The 20,972-nt window shown below is 35.7% G+C and overlaps 1 protein-coding gene across 8 annotated transcripts in view; it reads left to right on the forward strand.

Moving 5' to 3' along the window:
- LOC106880808 (cGMP-dependent protein kinase 1) overlaps positions 1–20,972 on the forward strand; it is a 170,886-nt gene that overhangs the window by 62,715 nt on the left and 87,199 nt on the right. The window contains exon 1 of one of the 8 annotated variants that reach the window (XM_052969492.2): positions 20,242–20,972. This exon is cut by the window's right edge and continues 996 nt beyond it. The exons of the other annotated variants lie outside the window; for them this stretch is intronic. The gene's annotated coding sequence lies outside the window, so the exon portion shown is untranslated. Of the gene's footprint in view, positions 1–20,241 lie in introns of those variants that run through there. 8 annotated transcript variants of the gene reach the window in all.

The raw sequence follows: 20,972 nt of genomic DNA on the forward strand, positions 1-20,972 counted from the left end.
TAACGACCGTTGAAATATATTAGAGAACTGTGCTTGTATGTTTTACCAAGATTTTCATTGCACGTTAAATGAGTCAAGGAGGAAGCAGCCACACGTTCGTTCGACTTGAAAATAGCAGCGAAACATTTCTTGAATCATATCCTACAGCCTTATGTAAACATAAATAAACGTATACACTACCGAGGAAACCGCTACTTCATGACCAGATATGCTAGAAATTGCAGCCAAACACCTCTCGAATCATACCCGATATGTGTGTGTGTGTGTGTAAAAATTAGATGGCAAAGGAATAAATGATTGTCTTAAGAACTTCGTTAGCTCACACAACTCTTTTGCTATAAAATGCAGTGAACTCATAGCTGAGGACCTGAATAACAGCTCATATATTCGAGGCTTCGATGAAGCTATAAGCTATAAAGGCGACGAGCTGGCAGAAACGTTAGCGCGCCGGGAGAAATGCTTAGCGGTATTTCGTCTGGCGTTACGTTTTGAGTTCAAATTCCGCCGAGGTCGACTTTGCCTTTCATCCTTTCGGGGTCGATAGATAAAGTACCAGTTACGCACTGGGGTCGCTGTAATCGACTTAATCCCTTTGTCTGTCCTTGTTTGTCCCCTCTATGTTTTAGCCCCTTGTGGGCAATCAAGAAATATATAAGGTGTTATTCAGGCACTCAACTATGAGTCTATTGCATCTTATATCGAAACAGCTGTAAGCTAATGAAGTTCATAAAATAACCATTTATTTCTTTGTCATCACATTTTCTTATTACCGCTCTATACTCGTCTAACACTTCGTTTTGAAGCATGCGTGTATTGAGTTCTACGCCAGGTTATTAATCTCGCACCGCCTAAGCGAAATATTAAAACGTGTGTGTGTGTGTGTGTGTGTGTGTGAATATAAAATACAATAAAAACAGGACATCACCAACGAGTGAAAAATACGCAAACACATAATGAGAACAAGTACGGGACAAAATGCCAAAAGAAGTCTTCAACGACATACGTATGTATGTATGTATGTATGTATATATATATATATATATATATATATATATATATATATATATATATATATATATATATATATATATATATATATATATATATATATATATATATATATAATACAAAGAATATATATACATGTATACACACATATATGTACATACTTACATCTACATGTGTATATATATGCATATCAGGGTACAGGACGTTAGAACAATAAACTACAGACAACGGAACGAACACATAGGAAAACGGAAAGCCACTTGGAATATCCCTTCATCAGCTGTCTCTATTCTATCTAGACGTTTCGAAGATAAGACAGAACGTGCTCTAGAATAGTCTCTTCCTGAGTAGTGGATCAACCCACTACACAGAGGATTCCAAGGTGGCAAACACAAACCAAGACAGGAAAAATTGGACAGTGAAAACAACATTCAAAAGCCGTACGGCCAAACGTAAATCTGAGGTAGAACGCTAGTAGTTCGTCTTGCCTTCACAGCGGCTGGAGTGAAAAGAAAGTTGACCACAGGTCACACATATATATATATATATATATATATATATATATATATATATATATATATATATATATATATATATATATATATATATATGTATATATATATATATATATATATATATATATATATATATATATAGAGAGAGAGAGAGAGAGAGAGAGAGAGATGTATATACGTATGTACGTACGTACGTACGTATATATGTATGTATGGAGAACAAACTTCAACCAACTATTCTGACTATATGTCTGTGCACACGTTTGAATGTAGTGTATGCCAGAAGGCTTGCAAATCCAATGGGGGTCTTAAAAGACATGTTAAGATCCACAATGAGCAGAACTTATCTGCAGTTATTGGTAGTTCAAATCAGAGTCACAATCTGTGTGGGTGTTTTTTCAGAACATTGTCTGGTTTAAAAAGCCACATCAGATGCCATGAAGGGGCTAAGGTGTAGGTACAGGAGGTGGTCAAACTCTGTGTAAGGAGTAGACAACCACCACCATGTATGTATGTATGTATGTATGTATGTATGTATGTATGTATGTGTGTGTGTGTGTGTGTGTGTGTGTCTATGTATGTATGTATGTATGTATGTATGTATGTATGTGTGTGTGTGTGTGTATGTATGTATGTATGTATGTATGCGCCAACAAGCAAGTTAGTGATAGTAAACCTTGGCACGAGTGTAAGCAGTGATATTCCCCAGGATTTTAGGTGACCCTCCCCCATCCCGATAGATTTTGAGGAAAACATTCCCTGCGAGACCATGTTCAGTTTAACATATTAGTGTTGAAATATAGCATTTTTACAGTGATATATTATAATACAGTACTTTATAATCCCAGTCTATTAATTGGGAATCTCTTAAAAATTAAGAATTCAACATTGGCCACTCGTGTAAGTTAACACAATATAACAATGTATGCATGGTGTTAGTCCCGCAACCACTCTCTCTCTCTCCCTCTCCATCTCTCTCTTTTATTCATTCTTATTGTCTGAATTCAATGACAATGGCATCAACTGCTAATAAGAAAAAAAATTGTCAAAAAAACTGAGAGTATATTTTTAAGATTGGAATAGTTAATAATATGGCGTTGTTGGTGATAGTGATAAATGGCGAGGAGCAAAGGTGGCGAGCTGGGTAAATCGTTAGCTCGCCAGACGAAATGCTCAGCAGCGTTTCTTCCAATTTTACTTTCTGAGTTCAAATACCGCCGAGGTTGACTTTGCCTTCCATCTCTTTGGCGTCGATAATATTAAGTACCAGTTAAGCACCGGGGTCGATGTAATCGACTAATCCTCTCTCCAAGAATTTCAGGCCTTGGGATCTATTTCAAAACGGGGGCACCAGTATTTTCTTAACGAAACACTAACGAAACACTTTGAAACTTGGGACACTGGTAGAATGTGTCATATAAAACATCTTTTACTCTTAGTCTTCTTAACAAAAAAACGTACATCGCAAGTTATTCCATGTTAAAGTTGTCGTATTTCTGTAATTTCAACCAATCACTGACGTCTATTCAGCTCAATAGAGTTACTGCTGGGCGGTCATAAAAATGTTATTCCCTGTGACATATTTCATCCGGTTTAATCGTAATTTATACGCATATATTGTTTATATAATAAATTACGCTGTGCGTATCTATGTGTGTAACAATTTTAGAGTTCGGATTCTAGAGTTAGGGTTAGTTTTAGGGTTAGGGTTAGGGTTAACAGTCTAGTTAGGGTTAGGGTTAGGGGATTAATACGATATATACCGTTACAGCGCTAACTGTTTTCAACTGAATAGACGTCAGTGATTAGTAGAAATTATCGAAATAAGACAATTTTTTACATGAAATAAATTCGAATACAAAAATTTTTTTCTGTTCTATAACACAAAATAGATAAGTATACGAAGTTTGAAAGTCTTTCTGTACCAAAAACACTACATAAAACATAAATGAAAACTGGTGCCCCCGTTTTGAAATAGATCCAGGCCTTGTTCTTATAACAGAAAAGGATTGTGTGAGGAACTAGGTGTGAGTAGAAGCTGGAATGTTTAAAAGGCATCTGGATTATTAAACACCATGCAGCCCCAACAGGCAAAGCAAAAAAAGAATCAAGATTGCGAACAATATATAATTCAACTTAAAGCAGAAACACTCCCAGTCAGAGAATGTATCCAAATTCATGGCAAGACCTACCAATTTAGAAACTGAACATTTTAGTATTTCCTATGCTTTTGTTGATTGTAGAAAATCGCTAAATGATAAGTTTAGATAAAAAAAAAAGGTTTTGCTAATAAAGCACCGTTATGTTTTGTTTTTGTTTTTATTTTCTTTGGCGAATTATAAGGGCGCTATTATGCAGCATGCTGGATGGGTTAGTAATAAGCAAAAATGCTGTTAAATAGAGATTTGTGAAAATAAAATGCAAACATTGAAAATCAAAGTTAGGAATATTTAATTACCTGCAACTTTATTTAGGAATATTTAATTACCTGCAAAATCGATATTGCATCAATTCGATTAGGTATTATTCCATGATACGTTCATGGATATTCTATAAATGAAGAGTTAAGTTAGAGAATTTACTTCAAAATGCGCCCGGTTAAGACGTAAACTGACAGGAACGATAAAATGTTTTGTGAAAAACAGTCTTGTAGAGTTGTTTTGTAAAGCATTTGAGAAAAGTTGTTGAATGTTCTCCACTTTTCTTTCCATTATATTATACATCAAGAAGTAATGTACACATATGCTGGCTTTAAAGATTTTGGTGTGAGATATGACGAAGATACACAATTTGAAAGCTGTCAGGGTTTTGCATAAACGAGAATTTAATTTCATTTTAAAGGAAGGGGAATCAGTTTACAATGGTTTACCTATGTGTAATAATGCTTGGCGTTCGAATTGTGAACAGGTATTTGTAAAAGTATGTGAATATATACACACATATATATGTCTGTATATATATATATATATATATATATATATATATATATATATATATATATATACATACTTACATACATACATACATACATACATACATACATACATACATACATACATACATACGCGCGCGCGCGCGCGCACACACACACACACACACACACACACACACACACACACACACACACACACACACACACACACACACACACACAGATGATAGCAGTAGTTCGCGAAATAAATCGGTTGAGCCTGGCCGTTGACAGTTTGTTAACTGTTCATCCACTCAGAATCTAATGATATTCGCCATTGATTCAATAAGTTCATGCTACATGCATTCGAGACTGCAGCTGCACAAATAGGACTATATGTCAATCTTGGTAAGACTTAATGCATGAACTACAACGTAACAGGTGATATTTGTGCTCAGAATGGCAACTATTTGAAGATGGTTGGTGACTTCAGCTACCTGGAGAGTAATATTGCTTCAACAGAAATGACGTGCAGGAAAGAATTGAAAAAACATGGAATGCCCTGGACTGAGTCAGAATTATACAGAAGTCCTCTTCCTGACAACATGAAAAGGTGTTTTTTCAAAGCAGTCGTATAATCAGTTCACAGATTCAAACACTTAAAGTATTCTCAACGAAGATCTCGTTAGAAGTGAGGCTCATAAGTATAGAATTTCTTAAGGATGGGTCCCATCTGGATCCATTTGGTCCCATCAGTCAAAAGCTTATTCCTGACAGATGTGTAATGAAACTCTTGCAACTGGCATCATTGTATACCAAATATATACAATCATTAGGTTGGGAGCAAGGGGTGCAAGCGCACCCCCTAACATTTTTGGAGGAGCAATTAAAACGCTTTTAACATTCTCCTGAAAAACTTCATTGCTAAAACGAACGAGTATAGCAACATTTTTGCACTGATTTGAAACATCATTTTTCCATTATTGGATTTATTTGATTTTATTGAGGTAAAAATTTAATTCTAATCATTATTATTAATGTTAAATTCAAATTACGATAAACATTAACAAACAAACGAAGTTTGCTTTTGGAAACGTTGACATGTCTTAGAAAGTTAAAGAAGTGATTTTAAATTCTCAAACGCATGATAATGCTAATAATATAGCCTGAACAGGATAAACTACCCCTATTTTTCAGAAAAAAGTGTAGGCGGCCAGCTATATATACACACATATATATATATATATATATATATATATATATATATATATATATATATATATATATATATATATATATATATACAAATTACGACAAACTTAAACAAACGAACGAAGTTTGCTTTTAGAGGCGTTGAGATGTCTTAGAAAGTTAAAGAAGTGATTTTTAAATTCTCAAACGCAGGATAATGCTAATAATATAGCCTGAACAGGATAAACTACCCCTATTTTGCAGAAAAAAAGTGTAGGCGGCCAGCTAGGCCGCCTACACTTTATATCTGCGAAATAAGGGTAGTTTATCCTGTTCAGGCTATATTATTATCATTATTCAGTAGTTTTATTTTTATAACGTGCTTTCACTTCACTACCGAGCGCAGCTCTGTGCGCCTTGGGTATGTGCTGTGGTTTGCTGTGGTGCTCTTATGGTTACTGTATTGAAAGTGTTTTGCGTAGGATGTGTGCTGTGCCCAGTAGTGCAATTTTCTGTATGTTATATATATTTGTAAGTCCTGGTGTTTTTGTTATGTATTTACCTAAGGCACCTACTATAATAGGAATTGTTTCTGTTTTTAGATTCCACATTCGAGTTACCTCTATTTCCAGGTTTTTGTATTTTGAAAGTTTTTCCATTTCTTTTAGAGAGACGTTGTCATCTGCTGGTATTGATACATCAATTAGAAAACATTCTTTTTCTTCATGATCTTTGACAACTATATCTGGTCTATTTGCCTTAATTTCTCTATCTGTGTGTATTGGCATATCCCAGAGTATGGTTGCTTTCTCGTTTTCTGTGACCTTTTCTGGCGTGTGTTTATACCATCTTTTTTCTGTTGTTATTCCATAGAGTTGGCATAGCTTCCAGTGTATATAGGTCCCAGTTCTGTCGTGTCTGTGAATATATTCCTTCTTAGCCAGGACTGGGCAGCCAGAGATAATATGATTTATTGTTTCTTGTCCATCTCCACAAATTCTACAGTTACTTGTTATGTTTCTTTTCATTATATGTTTTTGGTAGTTTCTGGTGGGGAGGCTTTGGTCTTGTGCAGCAATTAAAAATCCTTCAGTCTCTGCTTTGAGTCCTGAGCATCTCAACCATTGCTGGGATTTTTCTCTGTCTATTTCTTTTGCATTTAGTTTAGCCCAGTATTTACCATGTAGGGGATTTTCTTGCCATCGTTTTATCATGGTCCGTTGCTGTTCTTCTTATGTTAGCTAGTTTGTTAGGGTTCATTGTTTTATCGAGGTCTTTATCTACATTATTTTTCTTCCATATTTTATATGTATGTGTTGTTGCGTTTTCGTTTTTTGGGTAGAGCATTGCTGTGAAATAGACGTGTAGGATCGAAATGTATTCCTCACGTGTCCATTTATGCCGTTTTGGTTTTGTTTGTGGGACATGAGGAACAACGTCCGGCCCTTTATTTTGACGGTCATCGTTTTCGTAGGGTACCGGATCGTTCATTTCTGTTGTCAGATTGTTTTGCACGTTCAGATCTTCGTACTTTTTGCGTAATAAGCTTACAGTACGCACTTCTCGGTTGTTATTCTTGGGTGGAATAATACCGGTGTTATTTAATCTGTTTGTAATTTTTTTGTACATGGTGTTTGGGTTTGGAGATGGTCTGAATTTTGATGTAACACGTGTGTTTACGATCGCTGTGCGGGTAGTGGAGGTATCAAGTTAAAATACATCATTATATTTGGAAAAATAGAAATAAATTTCAATGAGTATTATTTACTCGGATATAGTCCAACCCTTTGTCAGCTATCTTTTTAGCTCCATGCGATGTCTTTATTTCCGATGTTTTTGGATAAATTTCAGAGCAGTGATTTATCGTTCTCACATGTTAAACATCCCCGGTGTAGTCTCCTTATTATTATTATTATTATTATTATTATTATTATTATTATTATTATTATTATTATTATTATACTTGCGTCTAAAGAAGCGAGCTGGCAAAATCGTTATCACGCTGGGCGAAATGCTTAGTGGCATTTCGTCCGTCTTTACGTTGTGAATCCAAATTCCGCCGAGGTCAACTTTGCCTTTCATATTTTCGGGGGGGGGGTCGATAAAATAAGTATCAGTTAAGCCCTGGAGTCAATGTAACCGACTTACTCAGTTCACACACCCTCGTCGAACTTACTGGCCTTGTGCTAAAATTTGAAATCATTATCATACCTACGTCTAAGACGGTGAGCTGGCAGAATCGTTAGCACGCCGGGCAAAATGCTTAGCGGTATTTTGTCCGTCTGAGTTCAAATTCCACCGAAGCCGACTTTGGCCTTTCATTGTTTCGGGGTCGATGCAATAAGTACCAGTTCAAAACTAGCGTCGATTTAGTCAACTTAATCTCTCCCGGCCAAATTTTGATATTAAGATTGAGATTGTAAGATATTTTGGGCATATAATGCATACATACATACACACACACACACATACACTGATATGTGTGAGTTATACATGTATAAGAATACATTGCTGCTGTTGTTGTTGTTGTTGTGTGTGTGTGTGCACACGTGCGCGCATAGTGAAGAACCACGTAGTTTTCCTTTCAATCATACTGTCGGTGCCGTGGGCAGGTGTCACCTATAGCTCAGGGCTGATCAATGCATTATCGGTTAACTTGATCAGAAAATGTGCAAGAGAGCGCCGTCTTTATATATCTATATGCGTATATTCTCTTTCACCAACACAAATACACGTCGTCAAGAAAACGGTATAATTTTTTAAAAAGCAGTATTTTTGATGAAGTCCCCTTAGATAACAGTTCTATACAGCGGAACAGACATTCTCTTACCTTAACACTCTCCGTAAAATGTAGTGAAGCAGTAGTTTTGCCTGTCGTAAACTTGTAATTAAAGAAACCAACAGTGTTATTGTTAATCAATTACGATATAAAAACTAAATGAAAATAAGCATTCAATCCCTTTTCGTAGAGAGTCGATGTGTATAGCTGTTTGTGTGTGTATGTATGTATGTATATATATATATATATATATATATATATACTCTAATTAGAGCAGGGTAAGTGGATGTATATAATTAGTTGTATAGGATTTCTTTTTTTCAATGGATACAATGTGGCTTTTGTAAGCAGTCTTTGGTTGTATGGCTAATTGATTACAAGATAGCCACAAAGTTTGCGTATTGTTGTTTGTTAGTAGGGGTCGAGTTGAATTGCTATTTAACATGTTTATATATATGTATGTATGTATGTATGTACATATATATATATATATATATATATATATATATATATATATATATATATATATATATATATATATATATATATATCCTGGTTTGTTTAATAACTATTCTAATATATATTTGCATTACATTCACACAGATAGCTAGTCTTTTTCGTGTCCTAGATTAGTGCTTCAAAACATTTGCATTGACTTATATATAATACTTACATGTCACTTCCAATCTTGTGAGAAACTCTAAGCTTTCGAGTTACTTATGAAGCTTATGTTGGTAAATAAAGATGCATACAAACATACATACATAGATACATATATAAATACATACATACATACATACATACATACATACATGCGCATACACACACGTGCGTGTGTGTGTGTGTGTCTGTGTGTGTGTGTTAGAATAGAAAATGAAAAAGCAAAACATTTGGCATCACTCAAAAATACATTCAATTTAGATAGAGAATATAAATAGACAGAGTTTCATACAGCTAGTATAACTAATCATGCAGATCATGATATTGAGTAATGATTCCATAAGCCAAATAAACCGCTACCGGAGAGAGAGAAGAAAATATGAAAATGAAGAATATACGCAATGGTGGATATTAATATTTTCAAGTTTGTCGAAAAATGAAGGAAGTATACGTTAGGTAGTTCCATGATCAAATAAATAATAAAGTTATAATGGTAAAGGATAATGGAAGTAAGCAGTTCCATCAAATATAGAACAAGTAACTTCTATTATCTTTTGTCATCAAATATGTACCTCTAGAATAGCTAATAGGTCTTACTCATGTACGTGTGTGTGTGTGTCATTTCAAAATGTAACCACAGGTGAATCGTTGGTGATTTTCTTCCTCTGTCTTCCCTTCTACTGGACTTTCCTCTGTTTCAGAAGAAGAGCGTCTGCTTGAAACGTTAAACCGTCTTTCTTTCCTTCCCTGAGCGTCTGCTAATACGTTACATGTACCACGTCCTCGCGTTGTTGTTTTTTGTGTTTGTTCTTTTTGGGATTTGCTATATATATATATATATATATATATATATATATATATATATACAACAGTGGTGACGCTGGCGTTCGGTCATGTAAAAACAGATAATAAATGAGTATATGCATATATACGTACAGGTGTGTGCATACCTACGTCTACCTGTATATATATAGGTGCATATCTGGGTACAGGACATTGCAAACAAAACGTAGACAAGAAATAATAATAACCAGAGTGCAGAAAACACACAAGCCACATAGAGAACATTTTCCTTCATCAGCTACCCCCGTTTTAACACAGGCGTTCGAAACGCCTGTGTTAAAACGGGGGTAGCTGATGAAGGAAAATGTTCTCTATGTGGCTTGTGTGTTTTCTGCACTCTGGTTATTATTATTTCTTGTCTACGTTTTGTTTGCAATGTCCTGTACCCAGATATGCACCTATATATATACAGGTAGACGTAGGTATGCACACACCTGTACGTATATATGCATATACTCATTTATTATATATATATATATATATATGTGTGTGTGTGTGTGTGTGTGTGTGTGTGTGTGTGTGTGTGTGTGTGTGTGTGTGTGTGTGTGTGTGTGTGTGTGTGTGTACATATATCCTTTAAGTTCGTTTATGGGAAACATTTTGAATATGCATAAAAAAGCTCGAATTCTATAACGCTGGCCATAGCCTAATGGAGCTAACTGGCGATACCAGTTTTTTGGAGTTGCACCGAGCGGTGCCGATATAATGTAGGATAAATATGAGCTCCGAAAGACCGATAGATAAGACAACACAGCTGATTTTATGATTTCGTTCATTAAGCTACACTACTTTATGATGTGTGTTTTAACATTCACTGTACGTATTTTAATATAATGTTATATGCTTATTTATAGTACAGTAACATGATTTTATGTGATTTTAACGGTTTTCTAGTGATTTTATGATTCCAATATTTGTGGCTGACAGACGTAAAGTCGAGTAAAATGACTTAACTTGATTTTTATTTTTCCATATATTATTTTTGAAAACCGACGTATAATCGAGAACGACTTAAATCGAAACCACTTAAGCCGAGGTATGCCAGTATATATATATATATATATATATATATATATATATATATATATATATATATATATATATATATATACATTCATGCATACATACATACATACATAGAATGGACAATATATTGATGTAACTAATCTGGTGGTACCCATGAAGAAGCTCCTTTAATAGATCCGGCTACAAACCACATAGTAAAATGATGCAGTTGAAATCCAGTAAATTCAATTGGTAATGATAATTAGGAATGTATAAAATATAAAGAAATAGAGGAGGTATAAGAGGAAAAACTTTATTTCAACAATTGATGAAATAATTTTTTTTATTCTTATACCTCCTCTCTTTCTTTGTATTATATATATGCGACGTACTTCCATCTAACAAATTCACCCACAAAGCATTCGTTGGCATGAGCTTACAGTAAAAAATACTTCCTCATGTTGCCGCACAGTGTGGTTGAACCCAAAACCATGTGGTTGCAAAGCGAGCTTCTTAATCACACAGCCATGCTTTTGGGTGTGTCTAAAGTAACATGTTCATATTGTGGACAATAAGTCTATGCAATTACAGTAGCATGAGAGGATATAATAAGAAAATGACACGATATCAAAATAAGATTGTTTCTATTTCTGTACAAGGCCAGCAATTTTCGAGGAGGAAGTTAGCCGATTAAGTCTATTGCAGGAATTAACTGCTCCTTCGTTTTATCGACATCGAAGTGATTAAAACCGAAGTTATAGGTGCTTTGTTGTTGGTTTAGGTTTTAATATTTTATAATATATATATAGAGAGATATGATGTGCCAGAGATATCATAGACAGCAAAATAGAAAGGCAGATAGCTAGATATGTAGATTTATAGAAATGATGGATCAGATAGGAATATAGTGAAAGTAAATTATATATATGCATACATATATATATATATATATATATATATATATATATATATATACTAGCAGAAATACCCGGCGTTGCCCGGGTTAAAGAGAATAATGAAATCTAAAAACGCCGTCTAGACTACGCATCATCTTTATATATAGAGATGTATATACACACACGCACCCAAACACACGTATATATATGTACATCAATATAAATATATGAAAGTCAATGAAGTTTCGTAAAAGAAGGTGATCATGTACATACTTTCTTGCTGTTGTGATTATAACACCTCGTTGTAAACAATGTTCCTTGTTTTCCCTTGTGGAGCATATACAAATAGGTTTTTTTGCTGCCCACTCTTGAGCAGCCAACATACAGTTGTCCATGTGAGAAGCAGGGCTCTTCCAAGAGAAGACCAGCTACAGACAGTGTTTGACCCTGAGATTTGTTTATGGACATGGCAAAAGTCACACGAAGGGGGAATTCTAGTCTTCTGAATGTAAAAGGAATGTCTGCTCCTGATGGAGTAAGAGGAATTCTTGGAATAAAGACGTCATCCCCTTTTGCACATCCAGAAAGAATGGTAGCCTCGATAACATGTGACATCATTTTCTTTATCACGAGTCGTGTTCCATTGCAAAGTCTTGGTGGTTCCAGATTGCGGAGCAGCATAACAGGCGTTCCAACTTTAAGTGATAATATGTGGGGAGGTAGTCCTGGAGGCTCCAACGAATTGAGAAATTCAGGAGGATAGTTCACCACTTCATTTGTATCTGGAACTGTATCAACAGACTTGTAAGTTTGAAGATTGCCGGGAAGAGAATGCATCAGGTGTTGATTAATTTTTGTAACAGCTACGTTTTTTGGAGCTAATATTGCTCTTTCACATAACCAATTGTGATTTTGGTAGTTTTGTTTAAAGTTGGGAAAGACTTTGTGTTTGAGGTCATCTACAGAATTAACAACAGAACAAAATGGCCGGAGGTTTGCAACGAAATAATTTTACTCAACACTTTGCAAGTGAATCAGTGGAGGCAAAGATGCGTCTCATTTACTTGACAATTTATGCACCACATTGCAGAAATCACAATGTAAGTATATCTGAAAGGGTAGTCTTACACTGTTGTACCGTTGAATTACAAATAATGCTCATCTGTTATGTTGGGGTTAAAATTTCATCAACATCAAAAATATATGAATTTTCATGGGAGTTATGGCCGTTATGCAAAGAATATAATTTCCAAATTTCATAAAGATCCAATCAGTACTTTTGACGTAGTTTTGGATAAGAAAACAAATGACTAATGTGTGTGTTTGTGTGCATGTGTATGTGTGTGTGATGGGTGTATATATGTATAGATATCTGTATGCATGTATATATGTATATATGTACATATACATGTACATCTATATATATATATACATCTACACATATGTATACATATACATGTATGCATATAGATCTATATATATATATATCTATGCATATACGTGTACATATACATCTATATGTATACATATACATCTCTCTCTCTCTCTCTTTCTCTCTCTCTATATCTATACATATACGTGTACATATACATCTATATGTATACATATACATCTCTCTCTCTCTCTCTCTCTCTCTCTCTCTCTCTCTCTCTCTTTCTCTTTCTCTTTCTCTCTCTCTTTTTCTCTCTCTCTTTCTCTCTTTCTCTCTCTCTCTGAAAGTATCTGTCATTACAGTATCGAAATGGTGTACATATACATGTATATGTATACATATACATCTCTCTCTCTCTCTTTCTGTCTCTCTCTTTCTCTCTTTCTCTCTCTGTGAAAGTATCTGTCATTACAGTATCGAAATGTAATTGTTTCAGTTAGTGGAATAGTTTCATTTTTAAAGTGAAAGTATTTGACATGAGTGTTTTTGTTTCACTTTTGACACGTAATACTTAGATAGTGGAGGAGATATTATGTTGCCGTGGGCTCGAACTCTGCAAGAAGTTAAACATTTCTTTGACTAAAACACAACTGGAACCCTAAGTAAGGCATGTGTAAAATTTGAATGAAATTGGTTGCGTAGTTCTCGAGTTTTAGGGATTCACACAGACAAACAGACAGACAGACAGACAGACAGACAGACAGACACACACACACACACACATTCTCATTTTTATATATATAGATATATAGATATATATATATATAGTCGCAGGAGTGTCTGTGTGGTAAGTGGCACCTTGGACAAGTGTATTCTTCTATAGCCTCGGGCCGACTAAAGCCTTATGAGTGGATTTGATAGACGGAAACTGAAGGAAACCCGTTGCATATATATATATATATATATATATATATATATATATGTGTGTGTGTGTGTGTGTGTGTGTGTGTGTGTGTGTGTGTGTGTGTGTGTGTGTGTGTGTGTGTGTGTGTGTGTGTTGTGTGTCTGTTTGTCTCCCCCCCCAACATCGCTTGACAACCGATGCTGGTGTGTTTATGTCCCTGTAACTTAGCGGTTTGGCAAAAGAGCTCGATAGAATAAGTATTAGGCTTACAAAGAATAAGTTCTGGGGTCGATTTGTTCGAGTAAAGGCTGTGCTCCAGCAGGGCCACAGTCAAATGACTGAAAACAAATAAAAGAAAATCAATATATATATATATATGTATATATATAGTTAATCCCCCCACCCAAAAAAAAACGAAGAAAAAACAGAAGAAAAACAACAACGCGTGGACGTGGTATATGCAAAGTATTAATAATACGCTCAAGGAAGGTAAGAAAGTTTTTTTTTTATGTTTCGAGCAAAGCTCTCCTTCAGAAACAGACGACAGAATAAAGTCCATGAGAAAAGGAAGACGAAGGGAAAAAAATCGCCAACAATCCACATACATACATACATACATACTTACATACATACATACGTTCATACATACATACATACATACATACATACATTCGCAAAAGACATGGATTCGTGTCCCCCAAGTAGCCTTCGACCTTTCCTATCCAAAGGGATTTTTTAACCAATATTTACGATATCATTTACACCTTTGTCTATTTCGAGTTCACTTTTTGTTATGTCTCAAGCTACTGCTGTCTAGCACCTTCAGATTATCTCTACTCAACCGCTACACAACTGCTACTCGACTGCTACTCAACGCACCTACCACAGCCAGACTACCTCTATTTTATGTCTTGGGAGATCCTACTTCTTCTCCTGGGGGCGTCGACACAACACTTTAAAAATTATTTTACGTTCTCACGAGCTTTCTACATTTGTATGCGTTAAACAACACACACACACGCCCACACAAACACACACTCACGTATGTACATTATATATGGTATAGCATGTAATGTATGTATAGATAAATACATTAAATGGCATGTTACCATTAATTAATTTAAACTAATTCGGAAATAGCTACAGACTTTGACACTTGTTGCTTGGATAACTTATTTATGCTCAGTCAGTATCAAAAATACGCCTGATGAGGTAATCCATCACCGGGAGTGCTGTTTGTTTGTTAGCTTTTTCATTGATAACTTAGTAAATCGCGAAGTCGGACACTGACATCAAAATAGATAGATAGATAAGATAGACAGATAAGATAGATAGATAGATAGATAGATAGATAGATAGATAGATAGATAGATAGATAGACAGACAGACAGACAGACAGACAGATACATGCGTACATACATACATACATACATACAAAAATACCCTGTTGTTGATGTTGAAATTCCAATGAAGGAGCCTTGGATCTAGGTTAGAAACCGGTTCTTTCTCTATTGGCAAAAAATCTTGAAATAAACTGAATACATACATACGTACGTACATACGTACATACATACATACATACATACATACATACATACATACATATTTCCAAATTGTCCAACTTGCTTTAGCGATTCATGATCGGTTTTGCTTCAAGGTTCATGGTATGTATGCCCCCCAATAAGATCTGTGTTAATATATTTCTTCAGTGCGTCACTCTTCGCTGGGTTACGTGGTTTTGTAGCAAATGTTCAGACATACTGTGATGGTGCTGATATGTGGCAGATTCAAGATAATATTCTCTATACATGCAAGCAATTTTATACACAACGTTGGTTTTCAAACGTATCAGTCGAACACAGTCTGACGATAGGTCCCCAGATTCAAGTGGACAGCGTGAATCTTGAATATAGTTGTTGTTATGTGATAGGTATTGACTGCGTTTCCTGATTTCAACTGGAATCTTAGCCCTTTGCCTGTCCTATGTATCACATATAATATACACGATATAGTTCCCTGACGTCCATGCATCGAATATGGTACACATAGCCAATTTATTTTTCAGCACCAAAATAACTTGGGATTTATGAAATGAAAGCTGTATGAAACAAGGAATATTTAAAAGTCTGAAAACATGCATGGACATTCAAGACAAACTTATTAACATTCTTTAGACTGGCAAACGGTTAAACGATTCGCCACTTATCCACTAATCAATAAGGATTCGGTTTTTCTTGTTTTTCTTTTCTTTTCCTTTTTCTTCATTTCATTCAATCTATAAATTTATACACCTGTCACTTCATTCACTTCAGTATTCAATCTTCCTGTCCACCTCTCTTATCTACCTATATATCTACAGGTTTTTAGAATAGATCTTGCTGTTGTTAAAATGTTCTGCCTGTGAATTAAATCGTTATCTGTAAATCCCAGTTTAAGACTTCAAAATTACAACTTGCGGATTCCAATTGAGTTTTTAGTTATATGGTAATCGCAGCAATATTATGAGATCATGTAAGGCGGCGTGCTCGCAGAATCGTTAACACGCTGGGAAAAATCCTTAGCGACATTTCGTCCGGCTTTACGTTTTGAGTTCAAACTCCGCCAAGGCCGACCTTGCCTTTTCAACGTTTCGGAGTCGATAAAATAAGTACCAGTTGAGTACTGGCGTCGATGTAAACGACTTTCCCCCTGCCCGGAAATTGCTAGCTTTGTGCTAAAATTTTAAACTAATATCATAAGATCATGTGTGGCAAGACATTCATCCACTTGTATTTAACTTCTTCACTCAGAAGTGTCTCCCGTAGTGCCCCTACATTATTAATTACTATATGAAACAGTGAATGTCTCACAGCCGACTGCTTGCAGTAAGTATGTAATTCCAAATAACCTAGCTGATTCGTATAACCAATCAACTGGTTCTATTGGTGACAATATATAAATAAAGTACCGTCATATATCGGAAGATAGGTGATCCTAAGGAATATGGAAAAAGAAAAAACACGTTGCCAGTGAGATATCAACAGTCTCAGCCAGTGGCTGATGTGTACATATGTGTGTACAGACATACTGAAACACACAGGTACACACACACTCGCGCGCGCGCACACACACACACATACTGGAATGCACAGTCCTGGTTCACTCGGCGGTGATGAAAAGCTGAATGAAAAAGATAATGAAAAGTTAACATTTCCTATAAGAGAAAGAAGAGTTTTCTCCCATGGTACAATGTCAGCTTTGGCCGAAAAGTAGGGGAGGGGGCGCATGCCTGCATACATATTTTCCGTTTTCCAGTGCGAAAATGGAGACGACGACGTTGCCAAAACAAATTTTCCATCATGAGGACAACGACTAAATGTTTCACCTTTAGTGTTCTGGAAGGTACCCGGATCATGTGAATTCTTTAGAATTATTCTCCTTCGGCCAAGTAAATTTGCAACGTCTACTTCTATCCAGCTATGACCGAGGTTGTTCCAGCAGTTTCCAGTTGTTTTTGTACGGCGTTCCTTCCTTTTACAGCCTTATATTTATAGCTAATGCTTTAACATTGCGCTTCTCTTGAATTCAAAAAGAGGACTTGCAATTATTTAGCCTGGCCTTAAAGAAGCTCTCCGTTGCTCAATATTTGTCTGTGTGTTCCTCCATTGTTGTTGCTGTTGTTCAACAACACCACCTTAGCTTCATGGGCCACAGCCTCAGTATTATATCGATCATTCACTGGGCACTCACTGTTAACCCTACACGAGCATCCTCTCTCTTCGTAGTGCTTTGGGGCGTTTGCTTTTATTTTCTTTATACTAGACACTAAACGAGACCTTTCAATTATGTCTGTTGAATAACGCCCTATTCTTATGAGGCTGCTTATCCACTAATCAAAGTAAGGCCCTTCTTATGTAGGTTTTCACGTTGAGTGAAAAGGCGGGCAAAGAAGAAGAATTAACGCTGGCGCTTTCTCTTGTGATTGTTAAGGCTAAGCATATAGGTATTATGGTCTTTAAACCCGCTGGCTATAAGAGTCTCATTGTAATAGCACTTTAATCTGTTAATGTTTAGGTTTGAAGGCTATAACTATATTATTTATTAAAGAAGTTACGAACAATTTAGCGTATAACAAAATTAACAAGACTAAAACAAAATAAAAGCTTGTTTTATTAAAAGACTATGGAGCAACAGGATATAAAAGAAATAAAGTATTATATTATAAAAGAAAATCAAGAACATCTTTGTTTACTAGCGTTAAAACTGAAAGATTTAACACCTAAAGCAACGACCGTTTTAAAAGAAATAAACTCAGTTAGATACAACCCCCGTGTTTTTTAGAGATTGGCGGATTGTTTGTATTAGTGAAGATAATGTAAAAACATTTTTTTAAATGGAATGAAAATTATACTATCTTTTCTTACTGTTCTTTATTTGTTTCGGTCATTGGACTGCAGCCACGCTGAGGCGCAGCCATGAAGTGTTTAATCAAACAAATTGGCCTCAGTAATTATTTTTAGGTCTGAAACTTATTTTATCGGAATCTTTTGTCGAATCGCTAGTGTTATAGGGCCGTAAGCAAACCAAACACGGTGGTCGAGCCTTGCGGTGGGGCAGAGACAAGCACATGCGCACACGCACACTTACACACACACACACACACACACACACACACACACACACACACACACACACACACACACACACACACACACACACACACACGTACGCATACGACTACCTGTCGCACAGCTTCCTTCTACCAAATTCTCTCACAAGCCAGTGATTTGCCCGGAGCTATAATAGCGACACTTGTCTAAAATGCCGCGCAATAGGACTGAACCTGAAACCACGTGTTCGCAAAGCGAGCTTCTTAACCACACAGCTATGCCAGTATGGTAAAATACTAAGCTGGCAGAATCGTTAGCACGCCGGACAAAATGCTTAGCTGCATTGCATCCGTCTTGACGTTCTGAGTTCAAATTCCGCCGAGGTCGACTTTGCCTTTCATCTTTTCGGAGTCAATGAAATAAGTACCAGTTGAACACTGTGGTTAATGTGATCGAATTTACCCCCTACCCTGAACTTCCTGGTGTAAGGGGTAATATTGTAAAATACTGAAATGTTTAGCCTTACAAAATTGATTAAAGAAATGACTGTGTCTATGGAATAAGGATTAAATCATAGGTCCCAAAGCCAAATTCAGAGATATCTTATTAGAAGCAGTAATACTTCTAACTGACTCTCCTTCATAGAAAACATTAAATCTGATTTATTTTCCGCGCAGAAGATAGCTAAGTCAGTATCTGTGAAATAAGAAATGTTACAGATTTAGTCAGAGTCGGTAAAAATATACCGACTCTTAGTCCATTCCACTGATTCATACATACATATATGCATGCATTCATACATACATACATACATACGTACGTACGTACGTATATAGTATGTACATACGTACTTACATGAATACATGCATACATACAAGTATACATACGTACATATATAGATACATACTGACACACACACATATATGTATGTGTTAGTGTGTGTGTGTGTGTATGTGTTGGTGTGTATGTGTTGGTGTGTTATGTGTGTTTTGGGGCGTTATCTTTCTGCTTGTCTTTCTCTCTGTCACTCTCTTTCTCTTTCTCTCTATCATTTTCTCTCTCTCTCTCTCTCTTTCCGTTTCACACACATGTACACACACAAACACATAAACATGCACACACATACATACATATATATATGCGCGCACACACACACACACATACACACACACACACACACAACACTAGTTCTTAACTTCCACTTATTTACGGAATAACGGTGTTGTGATTACGATTATAGAGAAAAGTCTTCCAAGCAGACACTACAAAGCTCTTTTGGAAGATAAGGAAGTTTCTCAGAGGAATTCAATTTCAACAGTTTCAGAAACTGTTCAAGAAAATATTACTCCATTGTTTGACCAAACTTCTAAAATACGCGTTCTCTTTCTCTTGAATGGCATATGTTCCTGTTACTGCCACCAGTTCCACCGTTACTAATACAAAAGTTACTACTATACTATTGCGTTCATGCCATTGGGCAGTAGTACTTAGCACCGCTGCTACCATCGCTAAAGTAGGCAATTTTCTCTGCTTCCACCCCTCCGTTAAGCAGTTATAACTTTCGGCTTACCATTTATATTTATTATTTCAACAAGGTCTATTAGTGCAGTTACGTAACTGAAAAAATAACAATATAAAAGTTTTGAAACTATTTCATATACATAAATATACATATATATATATATATATATATATATATTCACACACGCATACACACACACATATAAGCGCGCGCACTCACTCATACACACGCACACACATATATATATATATATTTGTTTGTGTGTGTGTGTATGTGTATGTTCTTATGTATTAACAGCCAACGGGAAAATAATTAGCCAATTAACTAATTGATTATATCCAAGAAAGATTATTTAGGAATGTATCCTAAAACCTAAATGAAGTTGGTGTTATCTTGGATATCAAAATACAGCGAGAGGAAAAAGAGAGAGAAGAGACTAAAGAACACTAAAAAATGCCAAACAAAAACAAGAAACTGGTAACCACACGGAAAAAAAATAACCCCAAAATCATAATTCTTGTTTTGCCGAACCAAAAGACGAAATAGATTCTTCGTGTTGCAGCTTTTCGGGAATAATTCTTCTCGTTAAAAATTCAAGAAAGAATGGACTTAATGGTAACTTTTAACGAGTTAAAGAAAACGCTAGAAGTGATAGCTACATCTCCTTTGGATAACAAAAAATATTTTGATGTATATATGAAGGTAGTGGAGCTACCCGATCCATAGTTAAGCAGGGTCTATGATCCCCTCATTACTCTAATCAGTGAGGGTGGAAGC

Source organism: Octopus bimaculoides, chromosome 7 (genome assembly GCF_046866305.1).
Source record: "Octopus bimaculoides isolate indiv1 chromosome 7, ASM4686630v1, whole genome shotgun sequence".
Lineage (NCBI taxonomy): Eukaryota > Metazoa > Mollusca > Cephalopoda > Octopoda > Octopodidae > Octopus > Octopus bimaculoides.